Source organism: Papio anubis, chromosome 19 (genome assembly GCF_008728515.1).
Source record: "Papio anubis isolate 15944 chromosome 19, Panubis1.0, whole genome shotgun sequence".
Classification (NCBI taxonomy): Eukaryota; Metazoa; Chordata; class Mammalia; order Primates; family Cercopithecidae; genus Papio; species Papio anubis.
The window spans coordinates 26,065,956-26,090,448 of record NC_044994.1 but is presented as its reverse complement, the minus strand read 5'-3'; the positions used below and the strand labels follow the sequence as shown (position 1 = coordinate 26,090,448).

General features: G+C 33.4%; 1 protein-coding gene across 10 annotated transcripts in view; it reads left to right on the top strand.

The window, feature by feature from the left end:
* The window catches only part of NOL4 (nucleolar protein 4), a 383,681-nt gene that overhangs the window by 153,986 nt on the left and 205,202 nt on the right, over positions 1-24,493 (top strand). Inside the window, exon 1 of one of the 10 annotated variants that reach the window (XM_009192593.4) lies at positions 15,613-18,408. The exons of 8 other annotated variants lie outside the window; for them this stretch is intronic. The gene's annotated coding sequence lies outside the window, so the exon portion shown is untranslated. Of the gene's footprint in view, positions 1-15,612; positions 18,409-24,493 lie in introns of those variants that run through there. One more of the 10 variants, XM_021930038.2, reaches the window with a different exon arrangement.

The following is a 24,493-nucleotide window of genomic DNA, read 5'->3' as shown; positions in this document are numbered from 1 at the left end:
GATAATCATGTGGTTTTTGTCTTTGGTTCTGTTTATATGCTGGATTATATTTATTGATTTGCATATGTTGAACCAGCCTTGCATCCCAGGGATGAAGCTCACTTGATCATGGTGGATACGCTTTTTGATGTGCTGCTGGATTTGGTTTGCCAGTGTTTTATTGAGGATTTTTGCATCAATGTTCATCAGGGATATTGGTCTAAAATTCTCTTTTTTTTGTTGCATCTCTATCAGGCTTTGGTATGAGGATGATGTTGGCCTCATAAAATGAGTTAGGGAGGATTCCCTCTTATTACTTGGCTGTTGAGTTGTATTACCAACTTGAGTCTAAAGATGAAGAGGCTTCTTTGTTTTATAGTAACCCATGACTGCTTTCTGATTATTATTTTTCATTAATTATATAGAGGGTTTTAGCATTATTGTTACAGATAGAATAGAAAAAGCAAACACAATTTTCTTGAACAAAGGTTAACTGTTAAGAAAGGAACATACAATTATACTTCAGGTTTTTTTTGTTTGTTTTTGTTTGTTTTTTTTTAGGAAAAAAAGCTTTGTAAATAAGAAGCTTTTCAAATATAATAAATTAAAATATTTTGTTTCATAGAGAATTTTGGAATACTTTAGTACTGATTTGACATGCAAGCTTTCTACTAGCCACTACATGCTCCTTTGAAAGGTTGGGGTGTATAGTGTAAATAAAGTTTAAACATTCAATTATATGTAAATAGTTCAATATTGTTTGTAACAGAGCTCCAAAAATATTTTTTCTTCATAGCAAATTTAAGGGTATATTACAGTAATATTTTAAGCAGTTGTGAAGACTCTTAAATAATTGGACACAGAAAAATTAAGAGTAGCTGCTCACAATTTAAGAATGGAAATAAGAAACTTTCTATTTTAATGTAATAGAATGATAACATCTCTTGAGAGTTGTTTGATAATTCTCAAGTGAATGAATCATATGTAATAAAGAATGACTGTTTTACAATATAACTTTGCAGAAAAGAAAATGATACTTCAAGTTTGCCTTCTAAATTATTTATACATATTATTTTTTAAAATTTACACAGAAATTACTTTGAATCACTGCATATAAATTCCCAAAGCAAATTTAAACTATTATTTTTGTTGTTAGAATATATACCTGAAATCGATCCTGTGAACATGCTTATATTTTTTGAGATTAGCAATTCCCAAGTCAAACTCGTAAGGGTTATGCTTTGAAAAGCTGTATAGAGATTTAAAACCTCTTAAAGTGTAATAACTATGTGCTATTTAATGGCAAAGATTTGAAATTTCAACTTCCTTTTTATTATAGGTAAAAATCTCCTCTAATATTCAGCTAAAGTCCTCAGCTGAACCAAAGAAACAAGTGTTCTGAAAATTCTTAGAAATCAATTACTTAGCACTTAATCTCTTATCAAAAGTTGTTATGTGCCTGTAATGAGACTATGTAGTTAATAGATTATTCAAAGTTTTAAAAGTTATTGTACCATGTACTAGTGAGTAGACATAGATTTGCATGAGGTTTATAATAATAAAATGAAGCTTCACTACAATTTCTGTGCATTTTGTAATATAATGGCAGAGAAATCCATTAAAAAATGTTTTGCATGCCAGAATCCTTACTAGTAGCACAGTTGATTTAAAAAATTCTGCATTTTAGCCTCAAAAAACGAAACATTGCTTTACATGAAATTATTGGGTAGTTACTTTTACAATACTTAATATTTCTCTCTTTTGGTCTCTAAATTTTAGAATGCACTGTGACATCATTTTAACTTCAATAGGCATGTAGGGAGGATGCATTTAACCGAAAGGGTAATGGAAATCAGTTTATGTGAGGATTAATAAGCTCTTCTTGGTTCTTAGTTACTTTAACATTTTAACCTCCAGAGAAAATTAATAAATATTAAGTGTCAAAGTTACATAATCAAATGAGTTTATGAGATGACTGGGGATACTTGAGAGAACAAACTAAATTATATGTGTGTGTTCTCTTTCAAGCATTTGCTATCATTTCTGGGCTAGATTTCTATGCTAGTTTCTAAATAAGACTAAGCTCCTTTCTCTGCTAAAGGATGTAGCGATATCATTATCTAAATAACCCTTTTTATTCAAGTTGACTGCCTGTTTTTATTGAATTGGTTTAATAAAACCATAAAACTTTCTATAGATTTTTTCTATAGATTATACAAGTAAATATTGTGTATTTTTCTCTTTTGGCATAAAATCAAGATACATATGAGGTAGGGGTGTGTGTGTGTGTGTGTGTGTGTGTGAAAAAATACCACAGGGAATAAAACTCATGGTTTTTGAAATTTTTATGCATTACAGTAATCACAGTAAGCCCCTTTGGATAGAAAATATAGAACATACTTGTAAGATTTGGAAGACTTAAGTCAACTTCATCAATTTTGGGGATATTAATGATACATAAAGACAAACCACAGAACTTTGGGTAATGATTGACTTATATTGCTGTAACAATACAACTGAATTATGTGTCACAGAGGGTACTACTATTAACTACTACATATTTGTTTATCATTTTAGAATTTCAAAGGTAGTTTTCATAACAATAGTAGTCTACAAGCATAAATTGACATTTCATAACTTGGAGTGCATGCTTGTCTATCAGGATAAACTACTGTAGTATGTGATCCTTAAAGAACCGTTCCCCTTTTTAATGATTAGATGTAGATTCTGCAATTTATCTGATACTCTTTCAGACGAACTTCTGAATGGCGGGTACGGGGCCCAGGGTTTTTATAATGTTGTAGTAAATGTGGAGGAGGAAAAGGACATGTGCTCTGAGGCTATATACAATCTCAGACAATACAACGAGTGCAACTGCAGTATTATTTGCGTAGGGTAATTGATGACAATCCTTTGTTGTAGCTTTCATTTTTCTTTGTTCCTTGACCTGCTTCATTAAATTTCAGCAAATAAGAAAACTTGGCTAAGGATAGATTGTTTAGTCCTGTGGTCCCTGCTTCACTTTCCTTGGACTCATTCTGTCTTTCAGTAATGCTCACCTTGCACCGATAAACGAGTCAAAATGCTTAGTGTTTCATAAGCGACAATGTGCCGATTGTATTCTGTAGGTGATATTTGATTTCATACGATGGTCTTTGTGTCTCATAATTGTTAATTATTTCTAAACACAAGAACCACTCAATTATACCAGTCAGTGTGTGGCAAGGAAAAATAAATGTCAGCTTCCAATGGCATAAATAGAATTAATTGTTTTCTCTGGAGTAGTGTAATCATAATAAAAGCACTTTTGTAGAACTCCTAGGATGTGTTCCTTTAAAGCAATATAATATCACCTTGAGAGAAAATAATCTATCTTTAATGTAATATTCAGTGATATACTACTGATATAGTTTATATATTTATTATTATCATGTAACAATAAAGCAGCACATAATATCTGGAAGCAATAATGTTTGTTTATATTTTTGTTTCACAAAATGATTTATAAAGAGAATGTACCAACATTATTTTATTTGGTCCTAACAAAAATTCTTTAAGATCAACAGAGGGTTGGTTATGTTCATTTAACAGATAGGAAAGCTCAGATTTGAAGTGCGGACTTGTGTCCAATAACATATTTTAAGTACAAAAGTGAAAGCCTCATGTACTTCATTTTAATACTGAATATTTATTCTTCTACATTGCAATTTCTATTGTCAGAGATTTCAAAATTTTTATTAAATAATTTTGATTAATTATTTTCCCTTAAACATGTATTTTAGGGGTAAGATGGAGCGCAAATGGAAGGGGAAAATAAGATAATTAGTGGGTATTAAGTAATGGGATGATAAAGACTTAATTGTACCTAATTTATTTTGGAAAAGCAAGATATTTGCCCAACACATATTCCTATAAGGGAGTACTTGTATTGAGGCCTTTGGCTCAGTGCTTCTACATTGCTGCTGCTGCTTTCAGGGCTGCTGTCCATTCAGCTTTATTTCCCATAGTCTGATCACTCATGTTGGATCAAGTCAAGAGAGAGCTATGGTTTCTCTTCTCCATTTACTTCATTTGAGTTCAGTTTTTCTTCTTTCATCTGTACCTCACCCAACAATGAGTGATTGAGGAATGAGTGAGATGTAAAAAATATCAAAGGTAAATCACTCTTCTCTACCTATTCAGAAGCAAGCGTTCAATGCTAATAGAAAAGACAATATAGCATTCATAGGTAAATTCTCCTGTAATTCTGTGATGTAAAGTTGATTGAATGATTAATGCCATTATATATGACAAATTTGAAAATGTCTAATCAGTTCTGTATATTTGCAATCTTTTTGGTTTGGGATTTGCATTGACTTCAAATATTCAAAACATTTTATTCTGTATATAGGTAGTTTCTTATATGAATATGCACCATGGCTTTCTATCTGCTAGTATAAAAGTCCAAGTGGCTTTCTTCTGTGACAATAGCTATAGACATATTTTCCATATACTTGCCTATTTTTATTTTGATATACAAAAAAGTTGGACATTTGAGTAAAATTGAATATATTATTCTATTTCTAAAAGTCATATAACCTCTTCTTCAACACATTCTGCATACAAACCAGATTAGATTTGTTTCTTAGAAATTTTGAAAATTCAAATGGGGAATGGAATGGGAAATGGAAGGCATTATTGCTGCTGCATATTATACACTTATGAAGAAAGGGTCATGCTATACTTCTTTAGCTAATTTATAAATTTCAGAAGAGGTTCGGAATTTCCCCTCCCTGTCCCTTAGGTGAAGCTCAGATATTTGATATCTAATTATTCAGTGCTAAATGAGATCTAGCACTGTTCAGTACTAAATTTCTGGTTATCTGAAGTATAAAACTAGTATCTCTTATTATCTCTCTTTTACCAAATTTCTACAGCCCCTTTTCTTCTTTTGTTCCTTTGAGTATTTCTGTTAATTATTAACAGCACAAACTTTGATATTTGGCATCTTTCTTAAAAACATTTTTTAAAGTTCAGTGGTACATGTGCAGAATGTGCAGATTTGTTACGTAGGTGAACAGAATACCAAATACGGTGTGTTCTCATTGGGCATTTCTTAGTTTGAGTCTTCATGTTCTTCCTTTGACCATTTCCCTTAGCTTGCCAAGTCTTATCGCTATCTCACTTTTATCTGTGCTCCTGCTATATATTTTTTCCTATCTTGGTAGGCTTAACATCTCTCTTGGTATATATCATTCTGAATAATATACAGTTATTTCCTTTGGTAATTGAAGAAAGAGGTAGTTCCTGGTAATATGACTAGAGGAGTGTAGTAACTGTGATAAATAGTGTTAACTGCCTACTGACTGTTCAATCATTCTAAATATTAAAAGAAATACAATAGGTATTTAAGACATGATCCCTTTATCTCAATTAATTTATAATATTGTGAATAAAAATGTTAATATAAAAATAAATAGTATATATTATAATAAACTGATTATATTTTATTGTCTTCCATTTATTCGTGGTTCTTAGGAGTTTCTACTCCACCATATAGGAGTTATTACTGTACCAGTGTGGAATTAATGAAAACAACAAGATCGTCCTTCCTGAGCCAACTTTATAATCAACACAGTAATGTCATTCAAGCTATGTTGTATATGTGCCTTGAAAGAAGGTGTTTAGCCTGACTACTGGTTGACCTTTTAGGTAATATTTGAAAAGCCCTGGCCACCATCCCATAAGGTCATTTCGTGTACATAATATTTTTCCGAAGGGCTCTGAAACTGTCTCAACTTATAATCAGAGTAATGAGCATTATAATAGATTAATAGATTAACAGTGATCTTCTTTCCCCCATGTAATTAGGTCTACAGGATTTGAATATTGTGAATAACACCTCATTGTATTTTTCTTATGTGGAAGAGTGTCATTAAGAAGAATTTATTCATTCAACACGAATTCAGCAAATATCTGTCAAGTATCTATTATGAGCTGATAAGTAAGCCAAATACATGTATATAAACCTAGATTTTAACTATGTTCTCTCTTATACTTTTATATCTTATAACATTTAAGTCAGTGCTACATGATAACATAAGGCTGTTTTGTTTTATATAAACCTTAGGGTTTCTTTTTCTATAAAACTCACACTCTTAGGGCATGTCAGCCTCAGACATTTCTCTAAGTAATTTTGAAGTTCTGTTTTCTGAAGAAAAAATACTGAATGTCTCAGAAATACCTTTGTGACTTGCACTACATCAAGCAGCAAGGCAGGAATGATGTCTTTGTGCATTTACATAGCACTTTTATTTTTAAGAGGTCAGGGAATTTCATATGGATTATCTTTTTCACCCAGATTTTCCTTCTGCAGTAGTTGCCAAAACATAGAGGAATGAAATTTCTTCCCTCAGGTTATGTAGTCCTTCTTAGGCACCACACGTGAACTTTCTCTAAGTCCTGGTTTTCTTCACAGTGTTGTCTCACAGATTTGTCCATTTCCTCCTAAAATGAATGAATTAATTCAAAGAACAAGTATTGAGCATCCACTGTCACTAGACGCTGTTCTAGGTAGTTGGGAGAAATCAATGAACCAAACAGGATAAAAAACAAAACAAGATCAAGCAAAGCAACCCTTTATTTGTCCTCCTGAAGTTTATATTTTAATAATGGGAAGAAGGGTGTGGGGAAGACAGAAAATAAACACCATCCATTAGTAACATATAGGATTTTAATAAGAAATAAATGCAATGGAAAAATAAAGTAATTATGGGGAAGTTAGGCCATGTGGTTGGGACATGTAAGTAAGTTAAGCCGTTGATTCAGAAATGATTGAAGTTCCCAACTATGTAAAACAATATAATTAAAAACTAGTTCAAAATTGAAAGCGTAAATACAATCCTGTGTTTACATGTTCAAATGGAGAATAATTAAATTTATTAATTCAATCAGTAGATATTCACTGATGACCAGTTGGTAGAAAAGTGCTGTTCCAGGGGTTGTGAGTATAGAGGTGGATATAGTGCAGATTCACTCTCAAGCTGTTCAGAGACTGGGGACAGGATATTATAATCACTTATTGCTACTTAGAAATAACCATCCAAAAGCATAGCCCTTTAAAGCAGTAACCACTTTATTATCTCTTGTTATTCTGTGAGTTGACACAGCTTAGCTGGTGATGCTTCTGCTTCTCCCAGTGTTGGCAGGAGCTGCAGTCCTCTGAGGACTTGACTTGCCTGGACTGTCAGAAGTGGCTCATTCAATGACCAAAGCTTTGGTGGGAGAAGGCTGGAAGACTCATCTCAGCAATGAATTTGGGATACTAGACCATTTGGGTCTGTTTCTGTCCAGGTGTCAGAGCCTCTTCCTCTCCATGTGACCTCTCCCTACGTGGTCTCTGCGTATGATTTCTCCAGCAGGTAGTGAGACATTTACTTGGTGGCTCAGTGGTACACAGAGTGCTAAAGAACTTGACAGACCTTCCCAAGAGTTAGTTCCAGAACTTACACAGGGTCATTCCCTCTATATTCTACTGGTTAAAGGGAGTCCCAGACCAGACCACTCCAGATTCAGGGAGGTTATTTCATAAGGAGAAAGTTACGGGTTGTGCAGATTATTTGAAGCTATTTTTGGAAGCTAGTGATCCCAAGCGACAGTGTTTACAATATACACAAGGTACTGTGGAAACCCTGAAGAAGATAATCTATCAGTCTGGGTGCATTCAGGTAAGGCTTCCAAGAACAAAAGGATGCTGAGCTAAACTTTAAGAAAAAAAAATCAGAATTAACTAGTCAGTGAGGAACAGGATATGCCAGGAAGAGAGACGGCATGAGACATACACAGGACATGGTATCAGAGGAGAGTGTGGTGTGTCCAGAGAACTTCCAGTTATTTAATATGAGAGTGAGGTATAAATCCTTTCAGTAAATTCTAAGAAGGCTACATAGGACAAAGCTTTGAATCGGAGGTATTTTATAAAATGAAGACAATACTGTCACAGAGAGTTGATCTGAGGACTAAATTATATCAAGTATCTGGCACATATAAACTAAGCATGTGTGTGTGTATATATATATGTCTGTCTGTCTCTCTCTCTATATATATATGTATGTATATATATACACATGTGATTTTAAACATTTTTTGTCATGATAAAGGTTTGAATTTCAACCAGAAGTGGATAGGAAGCCAATAAAGAATAAGATTTGCATTTTACAATGACCCTGTTCTGCGGAGTCCAGAGAATTTATGAGAAAGATAGATGCTGAAGAAAGAATAATCAATTTGATGGCTTTCTAGGTCAAAAGAAAATACACACAGAAGGCAGAGACTGTGGAAAAGGATTTGAAAAAAAAACTAGAAATTGTAAGTTAAACACACAATTTGTTTTAGTTTCATTTTTTCCTAATGTAGTAGATCCATTTAATAATTCATTTATTATTGCAATATTTATATTTATATTTTTTAGGGTCTCTCACAGGGCAGGCACTGGGTTAGAAACTGTGGATACAATTTCTATTTGTGAGATGCAATTTTACATTCATGAAGTTCACAGTTTTGCTATGAAGATTACAAAATTAATGATAATTACAATGGAATATGACAAGTGCTTGCTAGATGTAGGCACATAGGAGTCTCATTACACCCAGATGGTAAATGTCTGTGAGGGTTTTACCAGTAAAGTTTTCTCAAGACATGAAAGCCAGCAGGAGAAAATTTTAGAAAGATAAAGGCCTCACCTAGCAGGACAAAGCAGAGGCAAAAACAAAGAGTTAGAAATAAGGAACAATAGGCCAGTGGAGGAAGAGCACAGTATAGACCTGGATATGTGAGCAGGCCTGTTAAAGTGAGGAGCTGGATATAGCATAGCATCATTATGGCCAGAGTTTAGTATACAATGAAGAGAATGGGAGGAATGACATTTATGAGAAAAAAATAACTGGCAAATTATCAACAGCTGAAATCAATAAGCAAAAAAGTCATTTACAATTCCTGAAATCATGCTCTGCATTTTTAAAATCCATGAAGTGCAGAATAATCACAGAAGCTTAAAGTAGGCAAAGCTATTAGTAACTTAAACTGTGTAATAATTAATATTAATTTTATGAGCAGTATTTTATATTCACTTGCTATTTTCATAGCAATGTGCAACTAGAGCTGAGATGTATAAGATGTATCTTACCCTCAAAAAACTTTCAAGTGCAACTTCCTTCAGGAAGTGTTCCTTGGCCGTCCAGTGCATGTAATCATATTCTAATTTGTATTTAACAAATTGCCTAGCAAATAATATTGTCAATAGATACTGTTACATATTACTATTATTATTAATGAAGAGAGATCACAGATCTTTCAGGGCAAGAGCAGATGCCACTGATAGGCCATTTACCCACACTCCTGAAATTCAGTTCTACTCTCATTCTAGAACACAGATTTGATTGAGACCTTGACTAGGTCAGGACAGCGGCATGTATACAAGACAAAGGACAGTTTAGTTTTATCTAGGCTTAACCTTAGAAGCCCAATATAAACAGAAATCACATAGTTTTTTCAATATAGCAGTATTCTTTATCTGAGCACCAGGTGAATAAATCATGTGCCAAATTATGTGTGCTCGTGAGTGTACATGTGCACACGTGAATTTTGGAGGAAGAGAGGATATATGTAAATATAAGTACATGGTGGGGGAAGGGGTAGATTTTGTTAGATTCTCAGGAACTCCAAACAGTGTAAAACCCCTGCCTTAAGGTGATGCTTAACTGAAATCCCTGCTTTAAGGTGATGATTAGTATTAGAATTGCCCTGTTTCTAAACCTTTAAGAGGGACATGTTAGGGTTCATTAAGTACTCCAGGACTTACCCCTATGCCTGAAGCTAGAGAAGAAACAAATTTTCCTAAGTCAAGGGTTGTATTGCATTCCACTAAAGCCTTGTTCAATGTTACTTTTCAGTAACCAACTATCAACTTTAAGTATTTCTCAGCATTTTGGTTAAAATTAAACTAACAGAAAGTGATGTTGGCAAGATGGCAAACCAAGAGGCCCCAGGCCCTAATTCCCCCCTTGAAGACACTGAGTTAACAATATACGGACCAGAATCCCTTTTTAAGAACTGTATTGTCCAGTTAAGAAGTAGCAGCACCCAGACCAATGCAAAACCAAGAAAAGATCCTAGTAAAGTTCAGAGAATTTTGCATGCCCATGTCCTTTTCTTGAGTCAGAGTAGCATAGTGCACACTGGAGGAAACATTCCATACAAGGGCTCCTCTTTTACAATAGCAACAAGAGAGTGGATTGTGAGTCAGATATTCTGGTTTGTCTAGGGGCTTCCCAAAGTATTGGTTTCTGTCTCATAGCACTGATGGGAACAGTAGCAGAGTTTGGAAACCACTGAAAAAAGAGGCAAGAGGTTTGGCATGTTGGAGCCTCAGAGCTGCAGAGATTCTGTAGTTCTACAGGCAGATGCTAGAAGAAGCAGGAGATTATGAGCTCCTGAGAAAAAAAGGGCAAGCTGCTTAGGGAATTTGAGAGAAGTAAAGACACATACACAAGCCCAGAGGAGAAACATCCTCAGAAACGTTTTGAGAGTCTCCCAAACATATAGCTAGGCTCACTGATGAAGGCCATTCTCTGCACACATCCAGTACATAATGGCTTGGGCAGGTGAATGTCTTCACAAATGCCCAAATCTCAAATATCAAGAAATATCACAAGATATGCAAAGAAACAAAGAAATGTGGCTTGATGAATATAGAAAACAAAACCTTGGATATAGACCATAAAGACAGACAGATCACTGAACTTTCTGACAAATAATTAAAAACAACTATTTTAAATATGGTCAGTGAGCTCAAAAAAGAACATAGAAAGATGACTAAAGAAAATCCTGAAAATAATGTATGAACAAATTGAGAATATCAGTGAAAACTATAGGAAAGAATCATATAGAAATTCAGGAGCTGAAAAATATAACTGAATTGCTGACTTGAAAAATTATATTTAGAGAGACTTAATAGCAAACTTGATCAGGCAGATGAAAAAATCAATGAACTTAAAGATGGGACATTTGAAATGGTTGGGACAGCAGAGAAAAAAAAAGAAGGAATGAAGAAAAGTGAACAATACTTAAGGGACTTACGGGGCAACATCAATCAGACCAATATACAAATTATGGGAATTCAAGAAGGAGTAAAGAGATAGAGAGAAAAAGGGGCAGAGAGTTTATTTGAAGAAATAATGACAAAAAAACTTCCCAAATCTGAGGAAAGAAATGGATATACATGTTCAAGAAACTCAACCAACTACCATCAGGATGAATCCATAGAGACTCCACCAACACCCATTACAATCAAACTGTTGAAAGTCAAAGAGAGTTATGAAAGCAGCAAGAGAAAAGAGACTCATCATGTACATTGTAGCCTTTATAAGATTATCAGAGAATTTATCAGCAGAAACCTTATAGGCCAAAGGAAGTGTGATAATATTATTCAAAGTGTTGAGAGCAAAAAAATGCTATCAACCAAGAATACTACAGCCAACAAAATAATTCAAAAATGGACAGGAATTTAAGATTTTATCAGACAAATCTGAGGAAGTTCATTCTACTAGATCTACTTGACAAGAAATGCTAAAGTGAGTCCTTCAAAGAATGCTAGGTGAAAATACAAACTTCAGTAAAGAAAAATACATGACCAAATATAGTAACCTGTATTATTATAATTTTGGTGCACAAATTTACTTTTAATTCTTATATAAAATTTAAATGACAAAAACATAAAAACAAATATAAATATATGTTAATGGATATAAAACACATAATGATGTACTTTGCGACATCAATAACATAAAAGTGGGGACAATAAGTAGTAGAATAAGTTGTTAGTAGTTTAAAATAAAATGTTATGATTTGTTTAATATGTTATATATAAAATATATGTAATATGGAAATATGCAATATAGAATATATTAATATAATATATAACATATATTATATAGAATGTTTTGTTATAACTGTAATGTTTTATCTAATTGCAACAGTAATAATGTACACAAAAGGAAATGAAAAGAAAATCAAAGCATGCCATTACAAAAAGTCAACAAAAGACAAAAGTAAAGCAATAAGAGAAGAAAGGAGAAGTAATAGAGTTATAAGACACACAGAAACAATTAACAAAATGGCAATAGTATCTCCTTCCCTAAATCAGTAATTACTTTAAATATAAATGGATTAAACTTCCTAATCAAAAGATACAATTTGCTGAATGGATTTAAAAAATTAGGATCAAACTAAATGCTGTCTATAGGAGACTAACATATTAGATGTTAAGGACACACATAGGCTGAGAGTCACAAAGATTAAAAACATATTCTATGCAAGTGATAACTAAAAAAGAGCAGAGGTGCTATACTAACATCAAAAAAGGAGACTTTAAAATAAAAATTGTTAGAAGAGACAGAGAATAAAATATCACATAATTATAAAAGGGCCAATTCACCAAGAAAATATATAATATTTTATAAATATTCATGCACCCAATATCAGAGTTCCCAATAGATGAAGCAAACATTGGCAGAATTGAAGGAAGGAACATACAGCAGCACAATAATAGTAGGAGACTTCAATACTCCACTTTTAATAATGGGTAGAACAACCACCAAACAAAAAATGAATAAGGAAATAGAGGACTTGAGCAATTCTGTAAGCTAATTGGACCTAACATACATATAAAGAACACTCCAGTCATTCTTCTCAAGTGCACATGGAACATTCTTCAGAATAGACCTCATGTTAGGCTACAAAGCAAGTCTTAACATATTTAAAATGATTGAAATTATACCAACTATCTAGCATTTACAAATAAATAAAATCACAAATATTTTGTAATTACAAATAATTACAAAAGAATTTGCTTGCATGACTGACAAGTACGTGAATTTCCAGTATTCACCTTTAACGTTCACTTTCATCTTACTCATAAACGTGAGTAAATAAAAAAATGAACCCACATCCATGTTGAAGCATGCTTGATCATCAATTGCAGTTATCTTGATTGTCATTGCCTACAAATATAATAGTTTGGTAAAAATCAATGAGAGTATTCTGAGAGAATCAATTGGATATATGAAATTTATAATAGAGTATTGACTATTTTATAATTCATAAACCATGTTAAAAATCTTTTATATCAGTAAAATTATAATATTGTACCCTTTTTTTGGAAACTGGTTATTAAACATTTATCAGCATAGAACTGATATTACCATTTATCTGTTTCCTGTGTATTCCTAGCATTATTTTCTTAAATATGTTTCTTAAGTTGGGACATTTGTACAAAAAATAGTAGAGTGATAATAGAGAGGGTCTTAGGAATGTTATCTGGAGTTTCCCATCTTCCAGCAGATAAGGGGGCACAGATCATTTGAATTAAATTAAGTATTGAACTGACTTGATGCCGGGTTTTAGTTCTTATCTCCATATATTTCCTTCCACTCATAGGGTCTAACCTACTGGTGGTCCCAACTGAAAGCCAGGATGCCTCATAAAAGCTCTTCCTTCCTAATGGCCTTTGGCTTTTTAGTTTAGAACTGAGAGTACAGCACACACTACTGTATTTTTTTTTTCCAACACTTTTCTGCTTGTCTCATTTGTCTTTTGCTCTTGGCAATTTAAGAATATGCAAAGCCTTAAAGGCAAATCCATAGAATGGTGGTCTCACTTCTCTGCTACTACCTTCTCTCTGCAATCTTGACTATTTACATCATTGCTACCATCTTCAATCTGAAATCCATTTTTTCTTCAGTATTTTAAGAGTTCCAAAAGTTATCTACCTATTAGCAATGTATGTTCATATTCTTCGTCTCTCTTTTCACACCAAAACTGGTGTTTTCCCTGAGGGAAAAAGCTGCTTACAGAATGTTGGTTCACATTTTCTGATGTCATTTCCTCAGGGATCTTGGGCTCTCAAGTCCTACTTACCTCTTAGCTGTCTGATGCCTTTAAATAGATTTTAATCATCTATATTTCAAAATTAGCTATTCTGGTTATTCTCAGTGGGAACATTGGACTGCTCCAGTCTATTCCATTATGATTGTATCTACATGCTTGTTAGATTCATACGCCTACCTCCCTATACCAGGAAAAAGTTCTCTCCTAGATTCTGTCATAGCATTCTGTGTATAATTTTATAAAAATAATTAGCACTTTGAATGGTAAAATCTTATGTTTTTGTCCATCTGTACTATAATACTAGACCATAAGCTTCCAGAAATTAAATACTATCTTATTTTTCTTTCTATTCCTAATACTTTGCACATGACTGCTGCTGAATAAATGATTGTTTAACAAATAATTTAAAAGTGTGGAAATAGATTTGTAGATTTCTGGACCAAACAGCCAATTATTTATCTGACAGATACTCCAAAGTTTGTTTTCCTCTGTGTTTGTGTTTAAAACATTTTCCTTAACTTCTTTCAGTACTTGTACAGCTTTTTAAAAAAGATTTAAATGTTTAAGCCAGCTGGAATTTATTTTGCTGTACAAATAAAGTGAGTTATAATTATGCTTCTTTAGTTGTTTTTTATCTTAGGAAAAAAAAAAGACAATGGTGTCAAAAGTAAGAGCAATTTACTTTTACTTTTATAGATCAGCCACGTATTACTCCATTTGCTGGAATAACATGTTTTTTAACTAAAGGAATATTTTTGAACATTGTAAACCTGTAATGGATTGGTTATTAGACTAATTTCTATTTCTCTCCTGATACTTTAGTATCCTTAGATATTATGTATTGACTTTGTTTTATTAGAATTAAATTATATAGATGGTGTGAGTAAATACTGGTTAATATATAGGTAAGAACCTTTTTACATATTTAATCCTCATTAGATTTTGACTACTCCCTCTATGAAACCTTCCCATATTCCTTAGGAGAGTGTTAGCCACTCTTTTTCCTAGTTGCATGGTGCTTTCTTTGTGGCTCTTTTATGGCCCTTATCAATTTGCATTAAATGTATCTGTTTAAAATAAAATTTTATACCTATTTCTACTGCCTTTCTTTTTCCAAAATTTGAATTTATTTTCCTCTGAAGCACTTATACTTAAAATATATTCATTTCCCCTGCCTGAAAACACACACACACACACTAGCAGGGAGAAACTTCCTTATAGTAGACATTTCTTTCTGTTTGGTTCACTGTCATATCTCCAGCACCCAGAGCAGTGCCTGGCACACAGACTATGCTGAGTGAGTGTACGCTTCCTGCATTAAACTGTGCACTCGGTGAAGACAGGCATAGTGGTCTAAGTCTTTGTATCCCAGCACCTACTACAATATCTACTAAAGCAGATGCTAAATCAATTTTCTAATAAGTGATCACTCATTCTGTTATAAAACTAAAGGATATGTTATTGTTATTCCCAGTCAAAGATAATCCTACTTATGTTGTTTACTTATCGTTTAGCAAATAATTTTTAAAATATAATGAGCATAAAAGAACATGATATATTTAAAATGTACTTCATTGATTACTTGAATACATATTCATTTATTGAATTTTATATACCAATAATAATTATGTAGAAAGATATTTTTCTTCTGATACATTTAGAATTCTAAAGTATTGTCTATTCACTTTGCTTTCTTAAATATTACAATCATATAGATTTATGAAAAATACCTTTCATTTATTAAGTATATACCTGATAGCAGTCTTTGTATTAAGAACAGGGGAGACAAAGCTGAATAATATTTAATCCCTGTCTTCAAGGTCCTAAATGACACCTAACATTTACATAGTATTTTCAATATGTCAGGCATTATTATGAGAAATTTATACATATTTACTCCTTGAATTCTCATAAAGGTGCTATTATTATGTCCATTCTGATGGTGAGAAAACTGAAACAGAGAGAGATTAGTAATGCAGTTTGTCATTAGAGTTTATGTTCAGTGTCTAGACAAAGTCTAGAGGCCATATTCAAGCCTTTCCATGAAAGGCGGCGTTTTAGAAAAAAATTGTTCTCAACCTCTCATTTGCTCCCCTTACTATAGGCTCCAATATTTCAGTCTTTTTACTCAGAACTGTCTTGGGGTTTATATTTAAAACTTGTTTTGTGAAAAGAGCTGTTTTTCCTATTCTCACTTTTCCTATTTCCCCTAAGACAAACATATTATTGCAATTTACCAGATCTACTGAATATTATGTTGAAAAATTAGGACTCATAAAAATAATACATGAGAAAAAATTTTTTAAACTATTAAATTTCTTGCAGTAGTGATTTCTGGAATTCATATAACCTTAGTTGTTTATAACTCACTTTTAACATCCAAATCTAAGTTGTGGCACACTCACCATAACTACTTAAATAATTTTTTCTACAAACAATATTGTCTTCTTGGGGAAGCTAGACAATATATAATATGATTGATGTCCAGGTAGTCAGTCCTAAAGGAATAGCAGATAGTAAACATTATCTATTATAGCAGTAAATTATTTCAACACATTTTTAACTAAGAAATTATTTAGAAATAAATAATTCTGGTTGATTGATTTTGAAAGTAAACCATGTGTTGTTTACATGTGTTGGCATTTATCCAGTTTCCCTGAATATAAGAGTGAATTTTTTTTTTCAAAAAAAAAAACCCTTTACTAATTAGATAATAATGAACATAATGAAAACAGGTGCTATAACTTTTTGAATTATGAGAATGCATCTTCAGGGCAAGCTCTGAAAAGAGGATCATAAGGGGAAAAATTATCTGCATATATTGTGAAATGGGTACATATGTATCCTGGAGATATATTCCAAGGCACACATTAGCAAAAATTTAACTGCATTTTTTACTATGATGGAAATAAAAAATGCAAATCAAAATAAGTTTTAAAATGCCCCGTCTCTTTTAAATGAACTACTAAATGTAAATACATGCATTATGTGCAATAATGAGATTCTAGTTAATATCGTAAAGCTTTTCAAACTCATTAGGGTGACAAGCAAGAAGTAACTAAAGATAGCCCTATGATTTTCTAGAAGGCCAATGTGGCATTGAATCTAACTATCATATAGATCCTCACACCTCTGAGTGACAGCGACATCCATAAAGTCCTGTTCGCTCTCAGCACTTGAAAGCATAGATGTAGATGATATAGATTCTATTGCTTCAGCCACAAAGGAGAATAATTGCAGTCAGTGGGGGAAGGGTGGTATGCATGCTCCTCACATGAAAGGTTGAGAAATAGAAAAGATTACAGGGAAATTAAGGAGTAAAGAGGACAGGTCAGATGACTCCCTGGGTGAGCACCTGACTCAGGGTGATTGAGTAAACTGAACCTCTGCTGCGGGGGGAAAACTTTTCCTGCCCTGTATCTTTCCTTCCAATGAAAAGGATGTAGTCGTTTGAATCGCAGCAATGTTTCTGAAGAAAAATGAATGTTCAATGTTCAAAACAGTCAGAACGATTACAGTGTGCTATCAACTGTTTAATACGTATATATTAATGTATGTGTTCATTATTTTCCAAAAAATTTAACTGTCATGTTTGAAAATAACATATGAAATCTGCCCTCCTACGTTATGGCTTGATACTAGATCGCTTCTGCTGTGGCACAGGCACTTAAATTCCACTTGTAATTATTTTTCTAAATGATTAGCACTTATTGTGGTTATTCTGTGGCTAAGATATGTATGCAAAATGTGGCTGCAGGATTTGCTTTTGTTAGCATACCCCTCCCCCACCCTGAAACCTCAAGGCTCCAGACGTTGACGCTGGAGAGAGAAAATGGATGTGTGTGTGTGTGTGTGTGTGTGTGTGTCTGTGTGTGTGTGTCTGTATGTAACCTTCAAGTTGATACAATGGTGATGATATACAAACAAAAAAAAAGGTAAAGCTTCTCCTTGACAGTGCCATTCTCAACTCATTATAATCATTTTTAAAAATCTAAAAGTAAGCAAAATGTTTTTAATTTAAGTGGGGGTAGTGTTTTAACAAAGACTGAGTATTCAAACTGAAAAATTATTAAAACTGAAAATGGCACTTTTATTAAATAACTGTGATCTTCCAGCCATGTTCTTAACCAGTGATCTCCCTGTAGCAAAATGCACAGATAATCAACAACCCAGTCTGACAGAAAACTTGTTGGGAGATTAAATCCTCAAGGAAGGAGCCCATAGCCCCGGAGGAAGACTGAGTGCATGTTTCCCTGAGTCTTTGAAGGCTCATCTCAGTAGTCCCACTGCTAGAATGTGCTCCGTTGTCATAGCAACACCATCTCCTGCTTCATACAGGAAAGATTAGCTCTTACTGTGCAGAGGAGAGAATTTAGGGGAAGTCAGACTAATCCCTGGGTGCACTTCGAGAGAAAGGTTGGACCTCGCCTGAGGGATGCTGGATCTGCAATGATAGAATTGGCCTGCCACAGACATTGGTATTTAAGTTGAAGAGCAGAATTCACAGTAAGTGTCAGCTCCTCCAGAGTAGAATATTGATGAATGAGGTTTGTCTAAGTCTTGTTAAAGACTGTCCCATGAAGCAGTAGAATGACAGGAGGAGACTGATAAATGCCAATGTTTTCCTAGTTCAGTTGTTATAAGGTTTGACCAGATCAGAAACTTGAGGAAAAATTTTAGGTACTTTTGAAATATCCATCTAAAATCTCAGGAGCATGGTAAAATCAGATAAGCAAAAAGAATGTATTATATGCTTTTGGCATTTAATGTATTTACCCTAGATTGTTGTGCATTTAAACCTAAAATTCCATAAAGAGAGAGAAAAAATATTCACAGAAAAATCTGTATGTGTAAGCAAGTTGTATTTCTTCAACACCAAAAGTGATGAAATTTCATTTTAGGTTTGTAAATGTCCTTTTTCAATTATGCATACATATTTTAAAAATCCATTTAGAAGTATGCAAGTGGTGTGGTTTTTTAGTTCATTATAATATGATGAAAAGGCATTTTTGAGGAAAGAGCAATTAATGTAGCTATTCTGTCTGGTGCTGGTACTTCAACTTTTCAGCATAAGGCATGTGCAATGTGTATACCTTTCAGGATTTTTGGTTGATTGCCTCAAATGGATTTTGTTCTGGGGGAATGTCTATGTCTATATGGGTTTGTTTATTTTCTTTTCGCCTTTGGTTTGTACTTACACAATTCCTTCCACAATTTTTATGAGGCATATGATTTTTAGCTTAGAAGCTAGGAAACTTGTTATGGATTTAAAAAATTTGATATTAGTATCTATTGTGGAGATATCTAGTCTTTCAAAAACTTAATTACCTCAAAAGACACTTTAATCCACATACAAAATTGAAAAGAATTTTTCCAAACTATGTAGATTTTACATATTATATTAATATATAACCCTTGTGTTTATGACTATCAGTGTGTATTCCCCTGAATGTATTTATTTTGTATTTAAAATAATTCATGATGAAAATTGTATCAGGCTACATCCATGATACATGATGTTTTTTAATTGTTTCCATCATGTCTACATGTTGGTAACATATATTTAGAAACTGGGATTTTTTCCCCTGCGTAAAATCCTGCTAGTAATGTACTACACACTACAAATAACATTATAATCTATGCTAAATATAGCTGTTATCATAAAAATATTTAATTGCCAATTGAAGTGTGCTGTTTTAATTTCTCAGAATAGAGAGACTTGGGTGTTGCTGCAAAAACAGAGCACAGATAACACATGCACTTCTTTTCCCTGAAACTTAATGCTAGAAGAGACCATAGGTCCTAGAGTTGAACAGGTATATTAAAATGTTAGATGAAATTATTATCTTCATATGTTAGGAAGTACGCACAAAACCAGAAGGGTCATACTTTGCTTAATAGCATTTAGGTTGTAACTATGCAGAACCTGGTACTCTTAAGAAAATGGAGACAAAGCAGGAAGTCAGGGAGTCCCTCTCAATGAATGATCATAAATTATTCCAACAACCTCTTTTTGGTGATTTCTGTTAGTAGTTCAGGACAGGACCCTTAAAAATTACAAAAGGAAATAGGTAATTGTGTTCCTTTTGTCCTCCCCAGAGAACAAACAAAAGTAGTGTATCTCCCTTCATAGACTTTGGGTAGGAAGGAGAGAAACCAATGACTTTATTTCAGGAAGAGTGAAACTTAGAGGGTCGCTGCATGATGCAGGGAGCAGAATTAACAAAATAGGACTAGTAAAGAAAAAGAATAGCTAAGAAAAAAATGGGCACCATTTATTGAGATAACAGAGTAAAGTGTGTGTGTGTGTGTGTGTATATATATATATATGATAATAATAAATTTTAAAAACGGTCAGGGACTTAGCCAATTTATTACCTTAACCAAAGATTTTCAATAAGTATTGCTAACAAGTTAAAATAAAATTTTATGTTTCTTAGAATTCTCCATTCCCTGTCATCTGTGCTTATGTCTTTTGAAAATACAGTGGTGGCTGACCTAGACACAAATGGCTAGTCAACTGAAGACTGGCAGGGACTTGTAATCTCTCTTAGGCAAATTTTGGTTTGGCCCTTCCTGCTCTCCTAAGGTATTGCTTGGGAGGACCAGGTCATCCTCCATAGTCAGATTCTCTCTTGAAAGGCAATGCTTCAGGAATCTGGGAAAGAAGTTAATCTATTCCGAACTGGTCTCAGAGTTTGGAATCGCATTTGGAAAGTCCAGGAGTCATTTTAAGAGTAAAAATCTTCAGGTCACCAAGGTCTTCTGAAAGCTCTGGGATTGGTAGGTGATATGGAAATGGTCTGAATTTTTGCATGGGAAACCAGAGTACAGAAAAGGGCAAGAGGAAGGAATGGGCAGGAAATTTACAACAGAAACCTCTGCTGGGGAACACTCAACAAGCCAACACATAAAGCATTAATATATATTTTCATAATGGTATAACGGTCTGTTAAATAAACTAAGGATAGTTTCTAAAACTGCCCATTGTGATTGATGGTTGATGTGTGTATTTTAAAATGTATTGAAAAAAATATTATTCAGCACAAGAGGTAATACTGTAATATGAACACGTTTTGTATTAGCTTTTAAAAATCAAATTAATGTTTGATTTGACCATATTTGATTCAATACTGTGATACATTGTTAAGCTAGAAGGGCCACTTTAGAGAACGGTTAAATAGCAACAATTTCTCCTTTCTTTCTTAAATTTTGGGATTTATGCTGCCATGAAAATTTTTTATCCATATGCTGTAAGTTTGACTTCATATGTCTCAGGAAAATTATGTAAGATGCTATATTTATTTGTTTTCTTAAAGTTGCATGTAAGCGAATTGATAACGTGGTGTGTGGGGAAGGTAGCCAGAGCAATTGTTGAAATTAGGTTGTAGAAAGAAAAGAATGTCAGACTGGGATATGTTCTTTTGATGATAGATACTTTTGAGAGCAGATGGGGGTCACTGGGCATTTGTGAACCAGGAATGAAAAGTAGAAGCAGTGCTCTGTTAAGATGTATTTATTCTTTAAATGTTGAGTAAGGATAATAGCTGGGGAAGGCGGTTAGGACTAAGAACCTAAACTAACATAGAAATACTGGAAATTAAAAGTAGAAAATAAATGGAAAAGAAATCATAGACATATAATCTATGGAATTTCATTTATTAATGTATTCAACCAAGATTTATTTGGCAGGCTAGGCTCATGGCAAGCAGTGACTCATGCCTGTTAGCCCAGCACTTTGGGAGTCTGTTGCAGAAGGATCACTTGCGGCCAGGAGTTCAAGATCTGCCTGGTCAACAGAGTGAGACTGTCTCAAAAAAAATTTAATACAAAATAAAAGGTGATTCATTTGGTTTCATCCAAATAACAGATGAAAGGATAGATGATAAGAAGGACAGAGCAAAATGCTGATGCTCAAGATTTCATAAAAACAGTCTGGTGAGCATGACCAATAGAGAATTGTATTATTTTGTAGTGGGCAGTGTGGTAAAGTAAGCACAGAAGATAGACTTGACCCACGACCGGGTAGCATTAAAGAAAGAACCTTCAAGATTGAAAATGCATGGGTGCCATTATAGACATAGGAAAGTCGATAGAAAGAGGGAGTTTTTGAAGAGGGTAGTGGTGGTAATGGGAGGCAGGAACGAATTTGATTTTAGACATCTTAAGTTTGATCTTTAAGTCTTTAAAAGCATATATTGCATTTAATTATAATAGCTAACTTACACATAATGTAGATCATTTACAAATGTCTGTTTTAGATTACATTATTGCATAAAATTTCAAAGCATCTTTAGCATTCATTGGACTACTCTATATGTTGTTTCCTCTTTAATGCTGGTATATATATATGTTGTTTCCTCTTTAATGCTGGTATATAGCATTTAGAGTATATGAAAACTTGTCATGTATTTTTCATTTAAAGTATACAAACTCCTAGTATAACAAAAAAATTGTCTTTTATTACTGGAGTCTGACAGTTCTAAAATTTAATAACTTTTAATTTGGGAACTTTTATACTTTTGCTCTTGGCATTGATATACAGTAAAAATAAATTTGAGGCAAAGGAAAAAAGTATATATCCAGCTGAGTTTTGGGAAAAGCATTTTGTAGTAATTATCCAATTAGTTAAAGATAAAAGTATTTTATTTTCTTTTCATGTAGATAATTGCTATAATTTTATATCATTGTGGTCCTGAAATGATCATAATTATAATAATTACAATAACAACCTCAACAATTAACAGTTGTTTGATACTTTATAATTTTTAATTGATAGAGAAATAAAACAATTCTAACAAAAGATCCCTCTGTACCTATTTAAAAGAAAGAGAGATAACACAATATTTTATGGAGTATATTAAGTGACATAAAAGTGACTATGAAGTCTGAACAGAATTTCATACACATACACAGTAAAGTGAGAAGAATGAGCAGTCACAACTTCTCTATCTTCTTGATAGATATGGATGCAACTCTTTTTATTTATCCCGTGAGAGAGACCCCTAAGCTAATTCTGGAGGTATACATTTATAGTTTTAATGGTCAGAAGTCCCCAGTCTTGAATTGGAAAGTCAAAAGTTTGGGCCTTTTATTCAGGCCTATATGTTTTTGAGAAGACACACTAAAGAGGAAAACACACTGAAGAGGGTACGATGAAGAGGCAACTGCCTCCCTGCTTCAAAGAAAACTTATCCTTTAACCCTTACACTATGCACCCTTTAATTTACATTATCTCATTGAACTGTCACAACACTGTAAGATACATACAATTACTATTATGTCCCAGGTTTATGAGTGAGGAAACTGATACTAAGAAAGATTGAGGAATATTTTTAAAGTTATATAACTAATAAACAGAGGCTGATTCCAGCTCATTCTGCACCTCACATTGTCATTTCTTAAGATGCATTGTAGAGAGTCATTCTTGTATCCTACAAGAAAAGGTAAAGAAAAAATTGTTTTTATTGTTTTTTCTTGGGTACCTATGTATAGCTTTGATCTCTGTAAAAATAAGCAGATTACTGGTCATAGTCTGTTATCTCACAAAAACTCATCCTATTCTAGGAAGAGGAAAATTATAAAGATGATTGGAGCTTTAATAGGGAAACTACTATCATAGGATGCAAAAGATTATCCATTCGTCCATCTATACATGCATACATACATATTTGCATACATACATTAATTCATTTATTTGTCATTCATTCAATGAGCATTTAATAAACCCCTACTATGGACCTGCTTTTGCCAAAGCACACTGTAAGTACATGAAGAAAATCAGAGGCTTTCTCTCCCTTCAAAGATCATACTACCTTCCTTGATGTGGACGAGGTACTGGGCTAGCTACTCTTTAGACATGAACTCATTTATTTGTAACTCGTGTGCTGTAGTGTAAATCCTACAGCTGCCCCTGTTCTCCCTATAAGGAAACTAAGGCTCAGAGAAATTACATGCAAACCACACAGGTTGTGAATGACAGGACTGAGTTCTGATTATATGTTTTTCTGGCTGCAGAGCTCATGGTCTCAACCACAGTGTGATTCGACCTGTTTCCCTAGTGTGAAAAATGTCATGATGAAGATTAGTGCAAGATATAGTGCTGGCAGAAAGGAGAATGTGAGGACAAGTTGGCAATGATAGTCTGGGAAGACTTTAGCACATGAGATTTCTCTTGTTTGTAATATGGAGATAACTAGTTCATGGAATTGTTTGGGGAATTAAAGGAAATAACTAATATAATGGAACTTGCTGCACTGGATGCTTAATAACTGAAAACATCCACTCACTATCACTTATCTCCAGTTTCAGTTTCAATTACTGGTCACATTTCTTTTTCTTGCCTTTCTTCCATCTTTGATTGGTGTTTCAGAAGCATTTAGTCTATGAATATACATTCTACCTCTCCTACCCTTTACTTAAAATTTTGGAACATGATTAAAGATCAACAGACAACTTTTCAACATTTGATCATTCATGTGAATCCACTGGGATTCATAATTGGGATAGGAATCGTGAACATATTCCTCTCAACTTTAGAAAATACCATCATGTTTCCTGGCATAGTTTAATTCTTTACTTGCAGATAGAA